Consider the following 21,200-nt stretch of genomic DNA (forward strand, 5'->3'; position numbering starts at 1 on the left):
TCACCCCCGCTTTAACAAAGCTTTTTACACCTGATATTTCCTGGGCAGGCAAAGACTTTCAGGAGAAGGAAGCAGGAACAGGTAGCGCAGGGGAGATAAGACAGCAGCGATATAAAATGAAGGTACAAGGTGCCCCCAGCCCTGCATAATCAATGCCCTAAATCAGCCAAAACATTCTTCCCAGGTTCAGAAAAAAAAAACCCAGCAGTTTCAGGAGGTGCTTTGTTTGCCTTCTGTTTGGCCAGGGAGAAATCTGACAGTTTGGAGCAGTAGCTCAAACTAACAAGTGTCTGTGTCCTCACTCTGCAGGAGAGGCAACATGCAGGCAGTGAATTTATGTGCTGGTGAAAAGCATCTTATTATTTTCGGCAGTAAATTCGACTCTGCAGATGAAGAACTCGCATACTTTGCCTCACAAGCACGCTTGCATGTGGGAGTGCAAACATGCCAATATTGAAATATTTGCATAAGAGCAGAGATAAGCTCTGAGAGATGCATTTGCAGATGGAGAGAACATCAAGATACTCTCATTCCAACCTCCTGCCATGGCCAGGGACACTTTCCACTAGACCAGACTGCTCCAAGACATGTCCAGCCTGGCCTGGGACATTTCCAGGCATGGGGCAGTCACAGCTTCTCTGGGAAACTTGTGCCAGGGCCTCACCACCCTCACACGTAAGAATTTCTTCCTGATATCCAATCTGTAAATGTAAGCCTGAACTCTTTTGGATTAGAGCCATTACCTCTTGTCCTATCACTCTCAAGGCCATGTATAGTTAAGGATAAATCCCTGGATAAACATGGAAATCAGTAATGCAAAATCTCAAACAACTGCAATGCAGCTGCCAGGCTGTGGGGAACCAGCTTTTTCTAATAGCAATATCCAAACCAAGGACTTCCTCAAAACAGGGGATTTGTTAAAACATGGGACAATTTCTCTCGAGAGAAATTATTATTTATTTATCCTAATAACTATTCAGTCTTATTCATTCAGATGTCTGCAAATTCCAGAACTTTCAAGGATAAAAACGAGATGCTCATCTCTGGACAGCAGTGGCTGCGTCTTTCAACTCATATAATTAAAGGAAATGCTCATTTTCAGGAACATAAGGCTCAGATCTGTGGTTCTTTCAGCGCAGTCCCACCTGTCAGCTGGCTGTGGTAGCTATCAGACTGTATTGTTTCTGTGTTCACTCTGCCTTGGGCTCAATCACAGAAAATCCCAGTGGACTGGGCTATGAACACACTTAGAACCAGTCCTTGCAGCTGAGCTCACGGGCTCTCTGCTGCTGTGGCTCTGGGTCCAGGCCTGCTCTGGGACATTTTCTGTCTCAGATTCCTGCAGTGGTGTAGGAGGTGCTGGAAGGTGACTCAGTAAAGGAATTGGTAACTCCCAAGTGCACAGATTCCATTGTCTTCACCAGCACTCAACTCATTCAACAATGCCCAAATAGCCAAAAAAGGGTTGGTGGCTGCAGAAGGACACATTATCATCAATATGGGGCTGTAGCTGCTTTTTGCTTTGTTTTGCACCAGAACAGCTTTCCTACATATGGCAGAGCTCATCCCAATGATTGATCCACCTCATTCGACTTCCCAGTTCCACAGCTGATGAAGATTTTGGGGGGCAAGTCCATGCAAGCATCAGAGAGAGGCAAATTGGGTTTTCATGGCCCCATGCTACTTTATGCAATTATGCTTCCTCATGTGAGGGTATCCCACTGGGGGCTCACCCTTGGATTCACTCTTCTAAATGACATTCAATCATTTTTGCTGAAGACAGTAATTTTCATAGCTGCTTGCATAATAAATTCAGAGTTACATGCTCAGTGGTTCTCTAATTACACCCCATTTCTGCAAAACAAAATGATTAAACTGAGTTTTCACTGAAAAAAAATGTGAGTCAGCACTTTCATTTTACTGATAAAGTTTGGCCATGTTCGGTTTTGTTTGATATTTTTTTCTGCAATTGAAAGCTTGTATTTAAAGGTTAAAACTTAGAAAATGATTGGGCCAGTGGATAATTGTCCATTGAGTTTGTAGGACATTCTGAATTTTACTCCTGGCCTAAACTGAGCTCAATGACCTTGGGAAAGTTAATCTGCATGCAGTTTGGAGTTTGTGATATTTGGTTATGCAGAGGTAGCAAGACTCATGTAAACTAAAGAAGTTTCTGACCTGGAGACACCAAAAAAATATGAGGAAATCATTCAGTAACTGCCTGGTAGATAATGGAGAATGAACTATTCATCTATATTTAGATCAGTCCAATCACACACCTTGACATCAGAGAAGTAAATCTGGGAAGCTCCAGAGGAGGTTCAGACCTACAATCACAGTGATTAGATTTCCTTCTATTTTAAGTAACCAGTGCTGAGGTTTGTAAGTGGCTGCTGGCTCTGAGGTTTTCTGGGCCTCTTGGGTTGACAGATGCTATTGAAATTGACTCTGCAGTGGGTGATACAGGTTGAGGACACAATTTGGGGTGTGGAGTCACTGGAATTGGTCATACCAGGTGTTGATTGTGCCAACTAATTGCAAGACGTGAGATTAACGCAGTTTAGATCCTAAATACAGTTGAGCATGGGAAAAAAAAATATAATAACCAGAGGGATAGGCACAAACAAGAAAGCTCCATTAGGAGGGGTCTGCCTGCCTTCCTAACACATTCCTCAGTGTCCTATGAGCCTTCTGTAAATGGCCCCAAACCCCTCCAGCACTGCTGGCTACAGGAGCTTCGAGATTCACAACATAATTGTCCCAATGGAGAAAATATTCCTATGACTGGTCACCCAGCCAGTCCCTGTCACTTCCCTCCTGTCGTGCAAGGGGATATATTCATTTAATTATTTGTGTACACACCCAAGAGACTAGGAAAAAAAAAAAAAAAAAAGAGGTGGATCTGTAATTTAAAGGTTTTCCATACATAACCAAGTGATAGGCTTTCCTTTCCAACTTGAAAATTTTGGTTAAAACCACCTGAAGAATTAAAATTAATTCTTCTCCTCGCCACAAGTCATAGATGCCAACACAGTTTCTACTGCATCTCAGGAGGATTTTCCAAAATATCATTGAATTTTCTCATGTGGCTACAGCCAGGAGTGTGTCTGTGGTAGCAGGGAGCTCAGTGAGGGTTTTATCCTCTAAAATCAATTTAGTTTTTCCCAGAAAAAAACCCCAAAACTACTGCAGTGTCTGTACCTGAGCAGGTCCTTTTGATACAATCTGCTGCAAAGGCTTGGCCTGAGGTGGGATTCATCCCACCTGACACATGGGACAAGTTGTGTCTAATCAAATAAAGACAGAGATGAGATGATCAATGTCCTAAAACCCCGTGGCTCTGCTGACTCACTCTTCCTCATCCTTAAAGGGAGCACTGATGGCCTCAGACATCGGCGCTTCCAGAACAGACACCTCCGTTTACTGATCCAAATCCTGCCCTAAGCAAGTCCAGCTCACTTCACCCGGCTTCTTTCCACACCCACACAGAACTTTTCTGCCCTTACACATCCATTTTGCTTCCCTCAGCTCTGGCCGAGGTGTGGTTACATTGCTAGACAGTGACATGGGAAAAAAAAAAATAAAAAAAATCCATCTCCTGCTCCTGTTGGCAGAGAGCTTGACCTGTCTTCATCTGTGAACCCAGTGAGCATAAACTGAGCTCAGCAAGCCTGATATAACTCAGGAAAATGGATCAAAATGTAGGAGTTTTCCATCTGGAAAGGCAGTTGGCAGTTCTGCTGTGGGGACATCACCCTGGGCTGTAGTTGGTGGTGGCTGCAACGTTGAAATGGTTTTGCTTGTCCCCTCTGTGTCTCACTGCAAATCTCCTCCCCAAACCTCACACTCCCAGCTCCTTCATTTTTAAGGCCCTACTGGAAAGTCCTTGAGGGCATGTCAATAAATGAACAAAGTGAGTGTGATCATTGCCGTGTGGATGGAGGATTTATGCCATCACTGTTTGTTTCCTACTGCTGGATTCTGTCACCCCCCATCCCTCATCTTTGTTGCCTTCCAACGTTGTAAATTCTTCCCAGCACAGAACTTGCTCTCTAATTTTTCTGTTAAATGTCTAGTCTACAAATGAGTCCCAGCCATCCTCATTAACAGTACTTTGTACTTATTCCTTCATAAACTGATGGATGAAAAGCTCTGTAAAAGCACAAAAAAACCCCAACCAACATTATTTTCCCCAAGAGGAGGGTTTGCAAAGTCATTGTTCAAAGGAAGCCAGCAGACTTTCCCATCTAACTCAAATCCAACACAACTCTGTTGCCAGAAGCATATCTTATTTTCCTCTCCATTTTTATTTTTTTTTAATTTTACTTTATCTGCTGGTTGATTCACTTATGAAATTATAGGAGATTATAATTTTAACTCTTTGGTTTTAGAGCCACAAGCAAGGAAAGCTACAAGAGCTGCCATCTGCAAATTGCAGGAGACATAAAACAGGATAAAATAAAGAGAAAAATAAGCAGTTTCCACTTAGCAATATATTTCAGCATACGATTAATTTGCTGTCTGACACTTGATGCTTATTGTTTGCAAACTCCAGATCTGCATCTGCAAATCAAGCTGAAAAGCATCATCTAATCAAAGAGGGGATAATTTAGCAAGAAACCACTCAGATTTTCTTCCTTCCAGGTTATCCATGTGCATGCACATGAAAACAGAGATCCATTAACCTGGTGTGTATCTGTGTCCCTGACAGCCTCCTTGGACAAACTGTGACCTGTATTTCAGGTGAGGGATAGAGGCACTGATGCCCTTTCACAAAGACTCAAGAAAACACCCAGTCCTTGAGCCCTACCAGCTCACATTTCAGAGAGATGCATCCAAATGGAAACAGAAGAAAAAATCTAAAGGAGGGAGCAAGTGAAAGTGAGATCCTTTGCTTGGTTTAAAAGGTGTGATTGTTCAGCGGAGAAGCTGACACCGTGATCCAGGAAATTCCTCTTCCCTCACCTTTCCATACATATAAGACGTTATTAAAAGCATGAAAAAAGTACAGCCTTGAGCACACTGCAGAAAAAGCACTTTTTTTTTTTTTTTTTTTTTAATCTAGACTTGTTTGAACCCTATTAAATCTTTGCTTCACTGGTTCTAAGCCTGTCCAAGCCAACCTGAATGATTATTGTTATTATTAACAGAGTGCAAAGTGAGAAGAGAGAGGATTTTTTATTTAAATAGGTTATTCTGCCTGCAGCTGGCTGTGCTGCAGAGGCCTGGCACCAGTTCATATTACAGGCATTACCAATTCCTTGAAGCTTTTCATGAGAGAAGCTTGCTCTGACATTCTCATCTCCTCTTCTCTCCCCTATTTATCACCCACAGATTGGATGATGTCCTCTCACAGCTACAACTGTCGTTTTAGAAGCCATCTCTGCCCTTCTGTCCTCACGTTGGGACTTTTCTGTGGGATTTCTGTTTCCTGCTGTTTACCAAATAAATAATTTTTGTGTTTTCAATGAGACTTTCCTCTCCTTTCCTACCTAATAAAGTCGGCTGTGGCTCTGTAAATCTGTAAGAATTCAGCAGGAAAACCTCAAATGAGAGTACATTAAAATAAAAAATACTGTATGTGATTAAAAAAAAAAAAAAAAAAAATCAGCCCATGTTTTGACTGAGAGTGGTTACAGAGTGCAAGAGAAATGCAGCCAGACTCTGATACTAAACAGTGTATCAATAACCTTCAACATATTTTTCTTTCTATTATTTTTTCCCTAGAAACAGCCCCATCTCATGAATGCCACAGCTCAGCCACACTGCTTGTGAAGAACCTGCTCCATTTCCCCATCCCAGCTCCACACCCATCCTGAATTTAGCCTGGAAAAAAAGCTCCCTGAAATGCCTTTTCCAAGACCAAAGTATGCACATCTATTTAATCCTTTTTTGTGCTGCTGCAGCTGTCCCTTATCACCCTTCTGGCATCTTCTCAGAGCCTTTTCCAGGTCCACTAAAGCTTTTTGAGAGGGGAGGACAAGCAGCAGACACAATATTCAAGCTGCAGGTCCAAAATGCATTTCTTCAGTGGCATTACAATGATTTCTGTTTGGTTTTCTACTCCCTCCTTAATAATCCTTAACATTCAATTTCCTCTTTTGATTGCTACAGAACAATGAGCTCATAATTTCATTCAACTGTTCATTATAAGACCCAAATGCCATTCCTGGGCAGCAATAATCAGCTCAGAGCCCATCACCAGGCACAGAGTTGGAACTGCTGTTTTCCTTGTGTGCAATGCCTGGATTTAATGCCACTGAATTCCACCCAGAGTTTTATTACCCAGCAATCAAAAATTCTTCATGGGTGGCGTCAGGAAGCTCCAAGTCTGGGCTGATCCACAAGGGAAGGTGGAATGAAACAAAAGGGCAACGGCAAGGCAGGCAGAGACATCCCCAGTGGGGTGAAGGAATTTTGTAGAATCATAGAATTATTAAGGTGGGAAAAGACCTCCAAGATCATTAACCAGTCACTAAAGCATGGTCCATCACTAAACCAAGTCCCTAAGCACCACATCCACACGTATCTTGAACTCTTCCAGGGATGGGGATTTCTCCACTTCTCAGGGCAGCCTGTTCCAATGCTTGAGCATCCTTTAAGTGAAGAAATTTCCCCCATTACTCAATTTAAACCTTCCCTGGAGCAAACTGAGGCCCTTTCCCTGTACGTAAGACCTTCTGGACAGAATTCACTGCCCCCTCACCTCTCCCTTGGGGAGAGAGCTGGGGTATGATTCTTTCTGGTCCAACCATTCCTTTTTATTTTCTTTGCTAGTGCAGCCTTATTTAAAGGTGGGTGTTGGAGCCGAGCAGCCTAATCGAGCAGTTTACAGCCTGCCCAGCTGACAGCAATAATTTGGCATCATAAGTTTGCAGCTCCTTTCAATGTGCGTGATGTACCAGATCTCGGAGTGTTCTTCCTAAAGTATCTCAGAGATGTTAGCTTTTCACATTGAGAGTGTTACAGAAAAATCCTGAAGTCTCCCAACTCTTTAACCAAGACAAGCAGAAAAACCTCCCATGTAGCCAGCTAAAGTTACGCATAAATTTATTCCCTACAAATTTAGCCACTTGAGACTGGTTATATTAGGACTTTTCCAGGTTGGACTCCAGGAATCCTTGAAGGAAGGACTGTGCATGAAGTCTTCTTGATGACATGGCCAGAGGTTCAAGTCCTCACTAGGTAGGAAGTGAAGATGGAAAACTGGAAGGCCAGGTAGGTATGGATGCCAAAAACAAGGTACCACCAAGACTTTCCTCAGGTTGTCCAGAGGGATTGTGGAGACTCCCTCACCGGGGGTATTCAAGAAGTGGCTGGATTCAATCCTGTGCCATGTGCTCTGGGATGAACCTGTTTGAGCAGCGATGTTGGGCAAGATGACCCTACTGTATCCCTTCCAGCCTGTCTTCATTTGGAAAGACAGATTACTGCTTGGGAAGGCAGGAGCCTTCCTTGAAGTTGTAAAACCCCTTCCTCCAAATTCTTACAATTTTGAAACTAAGGGGCTCTCAGGCAAAGATATGAGAATAGGAATAACAGCTCTTTACTAGGAATATTAAAATACAAATGTAGTTAAAAAAAATAAAATAAAAAGGCGAACAAACCAAAAAGAAAGCACTTGCATCGTCAGAACACAACCTGACACCCTGTTGGTCAGGGTGTTGGTAGCAGTCCAGTTAAGACCTCCTGGAGTGACAGATGTGGTTCTGTCGAAGCAATGATCCTGTAGAAGGGTGTAGTTTTCCTCTTAAGGTCCAGTGGTGGTGAGATGTGTACAGTCTTCCTCTGGGAATCCAGTGCACACAGGCAGTCCTGGTGTTCTGAATCTCAGATTTTATCCAGGTAGGAATGCTTGGCTCCTCTCGCTGTGTGGAGCATCCCCCAGTGGGATGATGTAATTGTATCAGCCGTGCAGTGAGCCTTGATGGCCCATTAACAGCAGATATCCCCCAGAGGGAGGATGGGTCGTGGAAGAGATAAAGAACACTGCCACACCTGGTTTAACAGCTGGTAATGGAATACATACTTTTGGTTACGTCTTGCATTGCAACCTAAGGCACTGACCCATTCTGTGATTCTGAGTTAACAGGACCCCTCTCATCTTTGGTGCAGGGATTCCAGAGCAGCTACACACAGCAGGGCAAGCAAAAGCTTTGGCAAACAGAGGCACAAATAATGGCCAGAGCGTCTTCCACAGGGAAAAAGTGCCAGTGAGATTTGCTTCCATAAAAACCTCATATTGTTCCCACTTTAGTAATAATGCAAGATTCACCCCAGAGGAAGTAGGACAACATTGCCCCAGCACCATATAAAGTGCTATTAAAATATCGTTTATGGGGATTTGGGAGAACAGGTAGGGGAATTATTCTTATCATATGAAAGTACACAAGGAGATGGGCATTTGGAAATGTGCTGAAAGCTGGGTTATTGCAGAGCTGTTACTAATGACTACAATATATCATTTCAACTTGTTGACTTTTCTTTCTTTAATTTCCAGATTATCCGGCTGTTGCTTATCCTCCACCCATTCTGGGAGTAAACAGAGACATGTGCTTGAGCTGTGAAAAAGTTACTTTCAGCAGAAATTTACTTGTGTGCGTTTGTCCTATTTTGTGAATTTGTTTGTTTGTTCTGTGGCTTGTTTGGGGTTTTCTGTTTTTTGGTTTTTTTTTTTTTTTTTCAAGAAAAGAAAATCTTTTAGCTTTACCTGTCAGTTTTACCTTTCAATTTCCGTTTTCAATTTTCTTTTGCAATTTCACCTTTGTAATATTTCAGTGGTTTGAGAAAGCATTATATCTATTCTAGAAATACAAGAAATGCTGGCAAAGGATAGTTGAAATCTCTTGTATAAAGTTCAAGGGGAAGTCTCTGAGAGGTCTCAGAGGTAAAGCTGCTGCTTTGGGAGCTCCAGCTAAAAGCACTCAATGTGACTGAAATGATGGACCCTGACCAGGTTCCAGCAAGAGGGAATCTTCTTCACACTTTACTGAGATCTCAGACATAAGAATCTTCTGTGATTGCTTTGGGAGCTCTGACTTTCTTTTCCTTTAGAATCATAGAATGGTTTGTGTAGGGAGAGATTTTAAAGGTCATCTCATTCCAACCCCTTGCCACTTGCCACACCTTCCACTGTCCCAGGTTGCTCCAAACCCCATCTGACTTGGCCTTGGACACTTCCAGGGATGGAGCAGCCACAGCTTCTCTGGGCACCCTATGCCAGTGCCTCACCACCCTCACAGGGAAGAATTTCTTCCTATTATCTAATCTAAATCTACCTTTCTGCAGGATCTTGAAGAAGTCCTGAAATGCACTGCCAACCTCAACTGCAATAACTGTGTGCAACCCTGTTTCAGATGAATAGCTCAAGGAATTATAGGAAGATCCTCCAGAAAACCCCAGTAAGGCTCCAGTGGTCTTGGCAAGACTGCCCAAATTTCCTCTGTAAAATATACAGAAGGTCTAGATCTATCTGCTTTGTTTTCCTTCTTTGCTTTGGAAGACACCCCAGGGGGATGTAATTGGATGATCTTCAGGGTCCATTTCAACCCAAATCATTCTAAGATTTTGTGATTCTTTTTGTCTCATGAAAGCTATCTCTTTTTTTTTTTTTTAGGGAGCAGCTCTGTTTTGAAAAGGCCATGAATCACATCCATCAATCTTCAGGAGAAAAATAATCAACAGATGGTTATTTAAGATCACACGGTGCCACTCAGATCAGGAGATGCAGAAAGAAACAAACTCTCTTTCCCTCTTGCTTATACTTTACTGAAGTCAAGTGTTTAGTCATATCCAGCCTAGGAGGAAACACATGAAACCACCAGTGCTTTGTGTATGATACCAAAATCAGGCCACAAAGCTCCAGCCTCAATCAGGAAAAAGTTTCTAAGCAGAAGGTGAAAGAAAGGAATGTTTTCAGGCCACATAAAAGAAATACTGGATTGCTGAGAACCAAATAGTTTGATCTCAATGCTTGGTGTACAACCTGTAACTGTTCCTCAAGCTGGCATCTCCCATTCCCAACATCAGCAAGGCCACATCCGATTTTAATGCCAACAGGTGTGAGGGAGAATCCTCAAAATGCATGTTAGACATCTCTTAGGAGGATATTTTAGGTTAGCTATTCGGATGATTTTATTATTATATAGCTCATTAATGCTATTTTATTAATAATTATATATTTTATGTAACATTATTATATTTATATATAATATTATTTAATTATTATATTATTTTAAATTAGAATGAAATTCTTCCCTGTGACGGCCTGGCCCAGGCTGCCCAGAGGAACTGTGGATACCCCATTTCTGTCAGAGTCCAAGGCCAGGTTGGATGGGTCTTGAAACACTCTGGTCTAGTGGAAGGTGTCCCTGCCCATGGCAGGACTTTGGAATGAGATGGTCCTTAAGGTCCCTTTCAGCTCAAACTATTCCATGTTTCCGGATATTTTCATCTGAGCTTGAAGTGAGCCTCAGAGATGCCAACAAACCATCACAATAAGAGATTAACTTAAAAAATTACTGCAAATTCTGATTATTTTTGCTTTGGGCAGCTTATTTTTAAACCCCAGACCATTACAAAATATGGAATTTGTCCTTGGACATCTATTACTCTCCTTTGGTTTATGTTTGTACAAAACTGGACCTATCCAAGAGGGCAACCCAGGGAATAACAGAATTTTCTCCCTGCCTTGGAGCCAGCTGAAATTCAAGTTGAGCCTTTGATATCATGGAAAAAAAATGTTTTTGGGGTCTTTTTAAGTAAGAGTATCCAAGTCTAGGCAATGGATTCATTCTCCATGACAACAAAAAGCTACTTGATGCTATTACAACAGGTAAAAATTGGACTGTTCAAAAAGTGATGGCCATTTGTTGAAAAACTCTTAAGCAGGTGGTAGGATTTGAGACAAGAATTTTTGTCTCGTTGATATTTGTTTTGTTTTGTTTTGCTTTTTCTAGGAAAAAATGGAACCGTAGCTACAAAAATTTTTTTCTCAAAAATATTTTTTCAAAGATCCTTTCTGAGCTGATTTCTAAAGAAGGAAGAAATTCATGGTCTGGAATGCACAGACAAGGTCCTGTAAAAACCTGTCACTGAAATGTCTTACTGTTGTGTGGAAAAATACAACAATTCCCCTCAACACACACTAAAACGTCCCCAAAAAACCCAAACCAAACAAAAATAGACAGAAGGCCAGAAGGAGATCTGTAGAATTGCTTACTTGGGGGAAACAAAGCATGTTCAGGGGATATTTTTGAGCACTCTATTGGGAAAATAATATTTCCATTTCCAGCAGATCTTAGAAATTTATGGATGTCCTGAATTTCCATGTCCTTCATTTATTCCATTACACATATGAAGGATGAGGAGCACGTCCTGGATACATCATTGTACCTTTGCCATTTGTTTCAGCCAGAGTTCCCCACCTGCGTATGCCAAACCATCAAATTTCAACTATGTAACCCCAACCTGCCACTTGCCCTTCCCACAGCTGTGGGGTGCAGACTGAAAATTGCAGAGTTCTTCAGAACTATCCCAATAATTTTCATCCTGCTCTTGTGAATGATGTTTTTGTTTCCTTCATGCTTTATCTCCTCCCAGTGACCCTCTCCTTCAAAATGCACATTGGAACAGGACAAAAATTCCTTCCAGAGAATCACTCCCAGTTCCCAAAGCCCACCTGAATCACCCCAACATCAGTGTCTGTCATGAGTAATGCATGGGATGGAACCACACACAGTCTGTTCAAGACACGGAAACCATGGAAACACTCCTGACGTGAGCTGCTCCTTGGGATGATCAGAGGAAAGGGTGGATGAAGAACGTTTGTCTTGTCCGCCTCTGTTGCCCCAGGCCAGATCATTATAAAATATGAAAGATTTCAGGTGTCAGACTTGAGACCCAGAGGTTGTTGACAGTTTTGGTCGACAGAAAAACTTAAACAAGCCCAGAAATGGGCAATCGTGGAGCTTCCTCAGTGAAATCTGAATACTTTGAAGGGGGAGCATGGATATTGGGACAAAATTCCTCTCTGTGAGGGTGCTGAGGCCTTGGCACAGGGTGCCTAGAGAAGCTGTGGCTGCCCAATCTCTGGAAAGTGTCCAAGGCCAGGTTGGATGAGATGTGGCATAATCCAGGTTAGAGGAAGGTGTCCCTGCCCATGGCAGGGGGTTGGAATGAGATGGTCTTTAATGTTCTTTCCAGTACAAACCATTCTCTGACTCTGTGAGCTCTGGTCTGACTCTGTGGGACCAAACCACCTTCACAACCTTCAGCTGACCTTGGAGGCACAGGAAAGAAGTTCTTCCTCATGTCCTTATAGAACTTCCTAGGCATCACTTCCTGCCCATTTCTCTTATCACATTGCTGGGCCCCCTGAGCAGAGCCTGGTCCATGCTCTGAGCCCTCCCTGCAGACACTCACAGACAGGGATGAGGTCCCCTCTCAATTGCCTCTTTTCAAGGCCAAGGAGCCATGTTCTTGATGATTAGACCAGTAACAAGCACAGCTTAGACTGAATACCCCCCTCCTCAATGTCCCACTCCCCCCAGTCCCAAAATCAATCTTTCCATCCCTTAGGCATCATCTTTTTCATGCTCAGAACAGAACACCCACTTCCAATACACCTGATGCCTCTCCCATCTATTTGCAAGTTTTTCTCTATCCCCTTTACTTTTGGGGCACATTTAAATGATCCAGAGCAGCAAATGCATCTAAAGTCCGCATGATTTGGTGTGGAAGCAGCAGCTAAAATTAGGCTGTACTGTGAAAGTGTAGAAAGGAGAAAATCTCAGGGTAGATATCCAGTTATTTTACAGCTTCCTGAGTCACCCATGGGGAAGCAGCAGCAGCTGGGTGACACAGACTGATACAAACACTGCAGTGGAAAGACCACAGTGGTGACAACACAGCACACATGGAGGGACTTTCGCTATCCAGCTTCTAAAGGGATTAAAAACTAAGTAAAGCACATGATTGGAGTGCTTCATCCATCCCTTCAGTGATGTGGAAGAAAGGTTGGATGGACAGATTCCTAAAACATCTGCAGGCTTTGAAGGACATTCCTACTCAACAGTGATGAAAGAAAACCCGGAGTGACACCAAAGCCTGAATTGGCGAATTGGGTCTGGTGTAACTTTACTTACATGAATAGGTCCTGAAGAAGCTGATGCAAAGCTTTAAATAAACATATTTTTAAATGAATAGCTTCCAAAATCTTCCACATCTGTGCAGTTTGGTGATGAGCCTGAGCACAGTTGGGAATAGACCCCAAATCTGGATGTGAACCACTGCTTGGTCAATATTCCTTGGTTATGTTTCATGTCTTACCTGTTTCTTTAACTTCTGTCATGAGATGGTAAAGTCTGGTGCTCATGAGCACAGCTCGACTTCTCATCTCACTCCAGCAAAGAAATTATGTCAATTTTCACAGTGTAAAACTTGAGATGAAGCAAAGGAAGGCACATCCCTACTGAGTAATGGGCATGTCTAGCAATAATCTGAAGTTTCTGCTCCTTTGTGGTTACCCAATAACCAGAAACCTCCACAATTCTTCGTTCAGGAGAGGCAGCCAAACAGTGCTGCAAATTGCAAATTATTCCAGCACAAAGATGTTTTCTAGGTAATTACTGCTATTTAAATTATCCTGCATGTGCAGCATGAGTGGCAGATATTAAAATGAAGAGATGACTTAATAAGTTCTAGTTATCCAGATGTGTCATTCTTGAAATAAGATGAAAAAAACAGTGTGGTTATATTTCAGACTTACCAGGTGTACAGTAAATAAAATTAGTTTATTGTATTTCAAAATCCTTGTAAAGCAATATTGCCCCTGCTAGAATTAAGACAAATGACACCAATAAAATAAGCAGATTAGGATATATTGTTTTCTAGGTGCTGAATCAAAAATGTGTGTAACTTGTTGACATGAACATTAAAATCAATACGAATGAAAAAATCAACTCCCATTAAAATCTAGTGGAGGATGTCCCTGCCATGGCAGGGGGGGCTGGAACTAGATGACTTTTAAACTCCCTTCAGCCCAAACCATTCTATGATTCTATGAAAATGAATTATTAAAGAGGCAAAATCACAGTGAATGAGAATTGAGCAGCTTTGAGAGAATGGAGGAAAAAATTCCTGGCACCTGAGTTTCTGTTGAGGCTGCACAGCAAATATTTTTAAAACAGGGATTTCAGGTGCTACTCAGATACACCATAACTGATCCACTGATAGACCTCAAGCACAACAAAGACCCAGGGTGTAATGGCATTTTAAGACTCTCTCTTGCAGCTAGAGCCAAGAATTGATCTTTTTTGATCAGTCATAAACACAAGAAAAATAGGGGATTGCTCCTGCACCTTGCAGCTAAGGCTGGAGCTGGGGAATAACCAGACAAGCTGGGTTTATCCCAGTACAATGTGTTTGGATTTGTCTCATTGCAAGGTCAGGTTTTAACAAACAATGACAATAGACAGGGAAGCGCATTGTACCTCATAAAGCACATTCAGCCAGGCAAGCAGAGTCCTGTTAAATTGAGAAATGCAGTCTTGGATGTCTGGCCAGGGAAACCCTGAGTGGAGACAATTATTAATGCACCCAGCTCTGAAGCACCGTGTCTGCTCCTGCTGCTCCCTGCTGCAGAAGAGGCTGAGAAACAGGAATGGGCTCATACTGAGAAGATCTGCACAGGCACAACCTCAAAAACTGGAGGTATCAAAGAGATTGGAGAAAAAGAGGGATTGGATCATCCATGCTTGGGAGTTGCAAGCAAACCTTGCAAACTCCTGCACTTTGGATCAGATGAAGAAATTGTTCTCTTTAGGCAGCTGAATGTGTTATGCAAGACCTATTGCCAGGTTGTGCACCTGTTTTAGGGATGGTTTGGTGGAGTCATGGAAGGAATCAGATGAATGTCTCTTTCAAAACATACATGGACATAAAAAGTGAGTTTTCCTCTGCTTTCTGTCCGTTTGATGTAATCATGAATGTCAGAGCTAAGAATTTTTCACGGTTTCTTTTGGAAAACTGGATGCCCTTTCGAGTGGGGTTGAATAACCTTCATACATATCTTTACCCAGAGGGAGTGTGGACTCCCCATCCGTGGAAGTGTCCAAGGCCAGGGTGGACAGGCTTGGAACCACCTGGTCTAGTGAAAGGTGTCCCTGTCCATGGAAGGGGGTTGGAACTGGATGATCTTGAAAGTTCCTTGCAATCCAAACCAATCTATGATTCTATACATGAAATAGAAGCATCATTTCCATTTAATGTGCACTGGTTTAGAAAATATAAATATATATATATATATATATGCATATATATGTATGTGAATGGTATTTTCACAAGATTTTTTTTTTTTAAATCTGAGAAAGTTAAGTTTATAGAATATCAACTATTTCTGCAACATCGTATTTGGCTTTTATTCAGGATTTTCAGGACTGCTGGGTCCCCATCTTTTCCAGATCCGGCAGATTGCATTTCAGGCTCCTCAGAGAGCTTCAGACATGCTTGGAAAAGATTTAAAGAGAGTCCCTTCACAACTTCCTCTAGACTGAGTGTGAAAGTTCCCATTCCACAGGAGATTAGAGTTTCATTCTATCTCAGAATAATCATCTCTAAAAAGAAAACAGAGGGGATTTTTCAGTGGAATTCCCAGAGAGTTCCAGTTTTGAGCCAAATCTATAGATAGACTCAGTTTATTCTGTGGTCGGAAATAAACTGTGAATCTTTCTAGCCAGTATGGAGAATCCCTCAAGACTCTGACTTCATACAGGAGTTCAGAGAAATAGATGGGCTGCTCCTCTCAATTAAATCCTTGGAAGAAATCCCACCCTTAATTCAACAGTGTTTGAATTTCTAGATCCCAGCCTTCTCAGGAGGGCAGAGCAGATCTGGCTGACAAAAAGTGTGTGTATGAACACAACTTTCTTCCATTTTCAGTGTATTTCTTGGTTTAACAAATGGTGTTGCCTCCACATGCAATTATGCCTTGCCTACAACAAGGGTGCCAGTACTGGGATACCCTGTTTGGGCAGGGAAGTGGCTGGATTTGAAATGGGACACAGAAGAAAGAAGTCAAACTGAACAGTTCCATTTGCTTCCCAAACTTAGCAAGAAAGAGAATAGAAGCATAAAATCATTAAGGCTGAAAAGACCTCTGAGGTCATCGAGTCCAACCATTAACCTAGCACTGCCCCATTCACTGCTAAACTGTGTCCCCAAGTGCCACATCTCCATGGCTTTTGAACACTTCCAGGGATGGTGATGCCATCACTGCCCTGGGCAACCTGCTCCAAAGCCTGATCACTTCTTTGGTGAAGAATTTTTTTGTAATATTCAATCTCAATTTCACCTAGTGGACTTTGAGTTCATTTCCTCTCATCCTATCACTTGTTACCTGGGTGAAGAGACTGACCCCAACCTGGCTCCACCCTCGTCTCAGGGAGTTGTGGAGAGCAATGAGGTTGCCCTGGAGCCTCCCTTTCTCCAGACTACACACCACCTTCCACTGATTGTTGAGTTTTGAAGTTCATTGCTAAAACTTCAGACCTCAGAGAGAGCTGGTGGCCATCAAAGCCTGAAGTCCCACCTGTGCCCATCAGCTTTGAAAGTGGGAACCTTCCTCTCCCCTGTTTTGAAGATACAGTGGTTTTAATCTTTAGTCCAAGTCCAGACAACACACTGCAGTGAAGAGAAGACATTGAGAAGCCCTGTTAAAGGAACCATAATGGCTCTCTTGTGCTCCTAAACCCTTATGACCTTACAATTTAAAGGCTTTAAGCTGAAAGAGGGTAGATTTAGGTTAGATATTAAGAAGAAATTTTTCACTGTGAGGGTGGTGAGAGACTGGAACAGGTTGTCCAGTGATGCTCTGGGCTCCCAGTCCCTGGAAGTGTTTGAGGCCAGGTTGGATGAAGATTGGAGCAACCTGGTCTAGTGTAAGGTGTCCCTAACCTTGGCATAGCAGTTGTAACATAGGGATTGTAATGAGGTGATGTTGAAGGTCCCTTCCAGCCTAAACTGTTCTATGTTCCTCTGATTTTATGAATTAAAAACACCATTAATAAGCTCATGAGCCCTAACACCTCTGTTCAGAGTTTTCTGGGTTGCTGGAGGTGGCTCTTCCATGCTACCAGGCTGTGTGGTGGAGAGGATAGAGCATGAGCTCTTTCTGCCTGTATTTGTAGTTGGTGGGGGATAAGTTCTTCTCTGAAAACCTAGACCAGGACTGTAGGTAAGTTTTGAGGCCCATCTCAGGAGAAATAAACCAAAGATTATGTGAAGCATCATGCCAGTGTGGCTCCATGCTCCTCTTCTCCGTGTTGCCTGTGTGGTGTGTGAATGCCTCCTGTGTGAAGGCATTTCCTGTGACAGTTCAATGCGTAGAATCATAGAATACATGTTTTCTTGGAAGAGACCTTAAAGATCATCTCATTCCACCCCCCTGACATGGGCAGGGACACATTCCCCTAGACCAGTTTGTTCAAAGCCCTGTCCAACCCAGCCCTGAACACTGCCAGGGAGGTTACATTCAAATTCCTCTGAGTATCCTGGAGCCCTCAGTACTAAAATTATCACTCTCAATGCCTTCTGTTGCTCAGCCCTTTTCTGAGGGCCTCTCAGCCCATTTGTTACCTCCTAGGAAGTTTATTTGTCTCTCTACCTCAGGCAACAAAAACTTCTGCTCTCAGTGAAGCCTCGCTCCAACTCTCAGGTTTCCTTGAAAAGGAGTTGGTAAGGGAAAAACAAAAACAAAAACAAAAACAAAAATCAAGAACCCCACCTGGCTGCTTCTCCCTGCACCATGATCCACATTAAAAAAAAACAAAACAAAACAAAACAAAACAAAAAAAAAAAAAAAAAAAAACAAACAAAACAAAACAAAACAAAAAAAAACACAGAAAACCAACAAACTCATGGAATCTTAGAATCAAATCATTCTTTATTCCACGCAGGCAGCGGGGCTGAGTCACGCGGCCATGCCCCTCACAAGTGGCAGAGCTGGGATGGGATGCAGAAGCACAAACAATCTCTCTGTACTGTATGATAATCAACAAAAATTAGCTGCCTAAGGGAACCAGGAAACTCTGCCATGAATGCAGCAGTTAGAGACTGAGCCTATTTATTTAACAGGTGTCCCCTGAGCTGGGATGCCAGACTCTGTTTGCCAAATTTGCGGAGAGAGGAAGACAGCTTGAATAAATACGGGCAAGAGGAGAACAGTCCTGAACCCATTTTCTTTGTGGATTGTTGTGTTGTTCTGTTTTTTTGTTGTTGTTTTTTTTTTTTTTTTTTCCCCCCTGCAACTTTTTATTGTAAGAAAGTCTATCCTAGTTCTTGGCTGGGAGTATTTAGACAGCAGGAGCTGTGCCAAAATCCAGTTTCCCTCCTCATTGTGGTGCAGCGTCCAGCTCAGCCACAAAGCAAAGTTAGCTCTGCTGATTGGCTTCGTGATTGGTTTGTTTGTTCAGTTTAATTAAAATACAGTATGGGGTACATTTTGGATGAGAACCCATCCCAGGCTGTCGGGGACCAAGAGCCAACAACAGCTGTGCTGAAATGATCTCCTTGCCCATTCCTGTGCAGTGGAAACACAAGTTTCCGTGTCTTGGATTGTGTCCGATGTCACAGCACGAAACATTCCACACAGAGCATCTGGGTGGTCCTTGCTCAATTTTTGGAGTGTTTTCACACAGTCTGGGGGAAAGGGATAGAGAAGGACATAGAGGAGCTGCTGTAGGCATTTATTCCAGGACAAAGCCAAGCAGCTCATATATGGTTTTTCACAGAATCACAGATTGAGTCAGGCTGGAGGAGACCAGAGTGCGGTCATCTGATTCAACCTCTGCTCCAGCAGGGCCATCCCAGGGCACAGGATTGTGTCCAGAGGGTTCTGAAATATCTCCAGGGAGGGAGAATCCATGCCCTCTCTGGGATCTGTTCAGGGCTTGGTCACTGCACAGGGAAGAAGTTCTGCCTCATGACCAGGTGGAAGTTCCTGGGCATCAGTTCCTGCCATTCCTCTTTTCCCATTGCTGGGCCCTACAGAGCAGAGCCTGGTCCATTCTCTGACCTCTCCCTGTGGATATTTTAGCCATCGACCTGTTCCTCTCTCAGCTGTCTTCTCTCAGGGCTGAACAGGCCCCACTCCCTCCACCTGTACTCATCAGAGAGATGCTCCAGTCTTTCGGGGATGCTCAGAACCCAAGTGAATCCTGAGCCTCCTTCTGGCAGGTCCTCACAGGGAGCTGTTTTCTCATATATTTCCTGTTGCCTTTCAGTCATGCCAGGAAGCCAAGGCAAGACAGAGGAATCCAGACTCATGGAGAGGGGCCTGCAGCAGCCCTGCCTGACAACACAAGCTGAAGGCAGTAGGCAGAGTAAACAATCTGCTCATCTGGTGAAAAATGCACAGAGAACATCCCAGACAACCACACCAAAAACTCTGTAAAACTGCAGGGAAAGAAAATAACCCAAAAAACAAAAAACAAACAACTTTATCCATCCAGGTGTTTTGCTTGAGAAAGGGAGAATTTCCAGACACTATGGAAATTTTTACTGACTGCTCCTTACAAGCTGTAGCAAATATTTGCCAGCTGCACTGAGAAATAATCTGATAAATAAACAAGACAACATTCTTTTCACTTAGATTTTTGTATAAGGTATTGCCCCAGCAGTATCAGCTACATGGAGCACACAGATCTCTTGGCTGACCCCAGCCATCTCCAAGCCATCACTTGCTGATATCAGTCATGAGCAGAGCTGACATTTGCATCTTACACAGCCAGGGCAGACATCTGTGAGATGTTCATCCCCATGGTAAGGCAGAGGTGTGACGGTCCTGCTCATTCCTCCATCCTCCAGCAGCTGTGAGCTGAACGGTACAAAGTGAGGTAAAAGCAGATTTTTGTCTTTGATGGGGACATGAGCTTGAAGGATGGGGCTGGATTCCCCCAGCCCAGCCCTGCTCTTCTGTGGCTGAGTTTGTCCACTCATCCATTCGTGCTGCCTCCCACGCTGTGCAACCTCTGCCAACACCTCTGTGCCAGAACCTTCTCCTCTCTAATGCCCTAAAACAGCTCCTCATGGGTGACCATGAAATCTTTGCCCACTCTGTTCTGGAGAAACAGAAGCCAGGATAGGGAAACTGCACCCTGTGCTCCTGCCAGCTGTGATTAAAAAAATAAGGATTAAATTATTTGTGATGATCCTCCAGTTTCTACCCTAAAGACCCAGCAAAGCCTGCGTTTTTCTTGAACCCTATTGCAGGGAAGAGAAATGAAGATGTCTCCATAGGAATAGAAAGCTGAAATAGCTGTGTTCCATAGACCTTGACAGAATGACATTGCCAGTCCCAATCCACAATCTGGTAAAGGGCTCTGTAATTAATTCAAGACACCCAAAGTGTTTTCACACAAATTATCAAGCCTGTGGGAGAGGTTTGTGACAGCATTACAAATTCATAGGTCTGGGAGAGAACTCAAGAGGTTGCATAGTTTATTTTCCTGTCCCAAAGCAAGACACAGTCTTTCTAGGTCACTGTTGATGGATCTTTGTTTAAACTGTTTTATTTTTTCCCAAGGCTTCCCATGATGGAGATGTTGCAGGCAATTAATCTCAGTATTTTGCAGTCCTGACCATTGAAAAATCTCTCCTGATATCACAGAATCACAGAATGATTTAGACTGGAAAAGATCTCTGATTCTGAGTCCAGCTTTTGACCCATCCCCACCTTGTCACCCAGCCCAGAGCACTGAGTGCCACGTCCAGCTGTTCCTCGGACAACTCCAGCCTCCTTCCAATGCTTAACAAACTTTTCCATGAAGAAATTCCTCCTTATGTCCAACCTGAACCTCCCCTGGCATGATTTGAGGCCGTTTCCTCCTGCTTGTTCCCTGGGAGCAGAGCCTGACCCCCAACCCTGGCTGGCCCCTCCTGTCAGGGAATCCTGCAGAGCTTCCCCCTGAGCCTCCTTTTCTCCAGGCTCATTCCCTCCACCTCCCTCAGCTGCTCAGACAACCCAACACCCCTCTTCCCCAAAGCACCTTAAACTTTTCCCCTGGATTTCTCCTCCTATGATAAAACAACCCTTCACGGATCTGAGCTGGCACTACCGTATTCCGCTCAGCCCTCGGAAGGAGATAATAATTTTAATATTTCCCCACAGGTAGTTGTTTTTTTTCCCTGTTGGCTACTCTTTT

The sequence above is a fragment of the Hirundo rustica genome, chromosome 1, assembly GCF_015227805.2.
Source record: "Hirundo rustica isolate bHirRus1 chromosome 1, bHirRus1.pri.v3, whole genome shotgun sequence".
Taxonomy (NCBI): domain Eukaryota; kingdom Metazoa; phylum Chordata; class Aves; order Passeriformes; family Hirundinidae; genus Hirundo; species Hirundo rustica.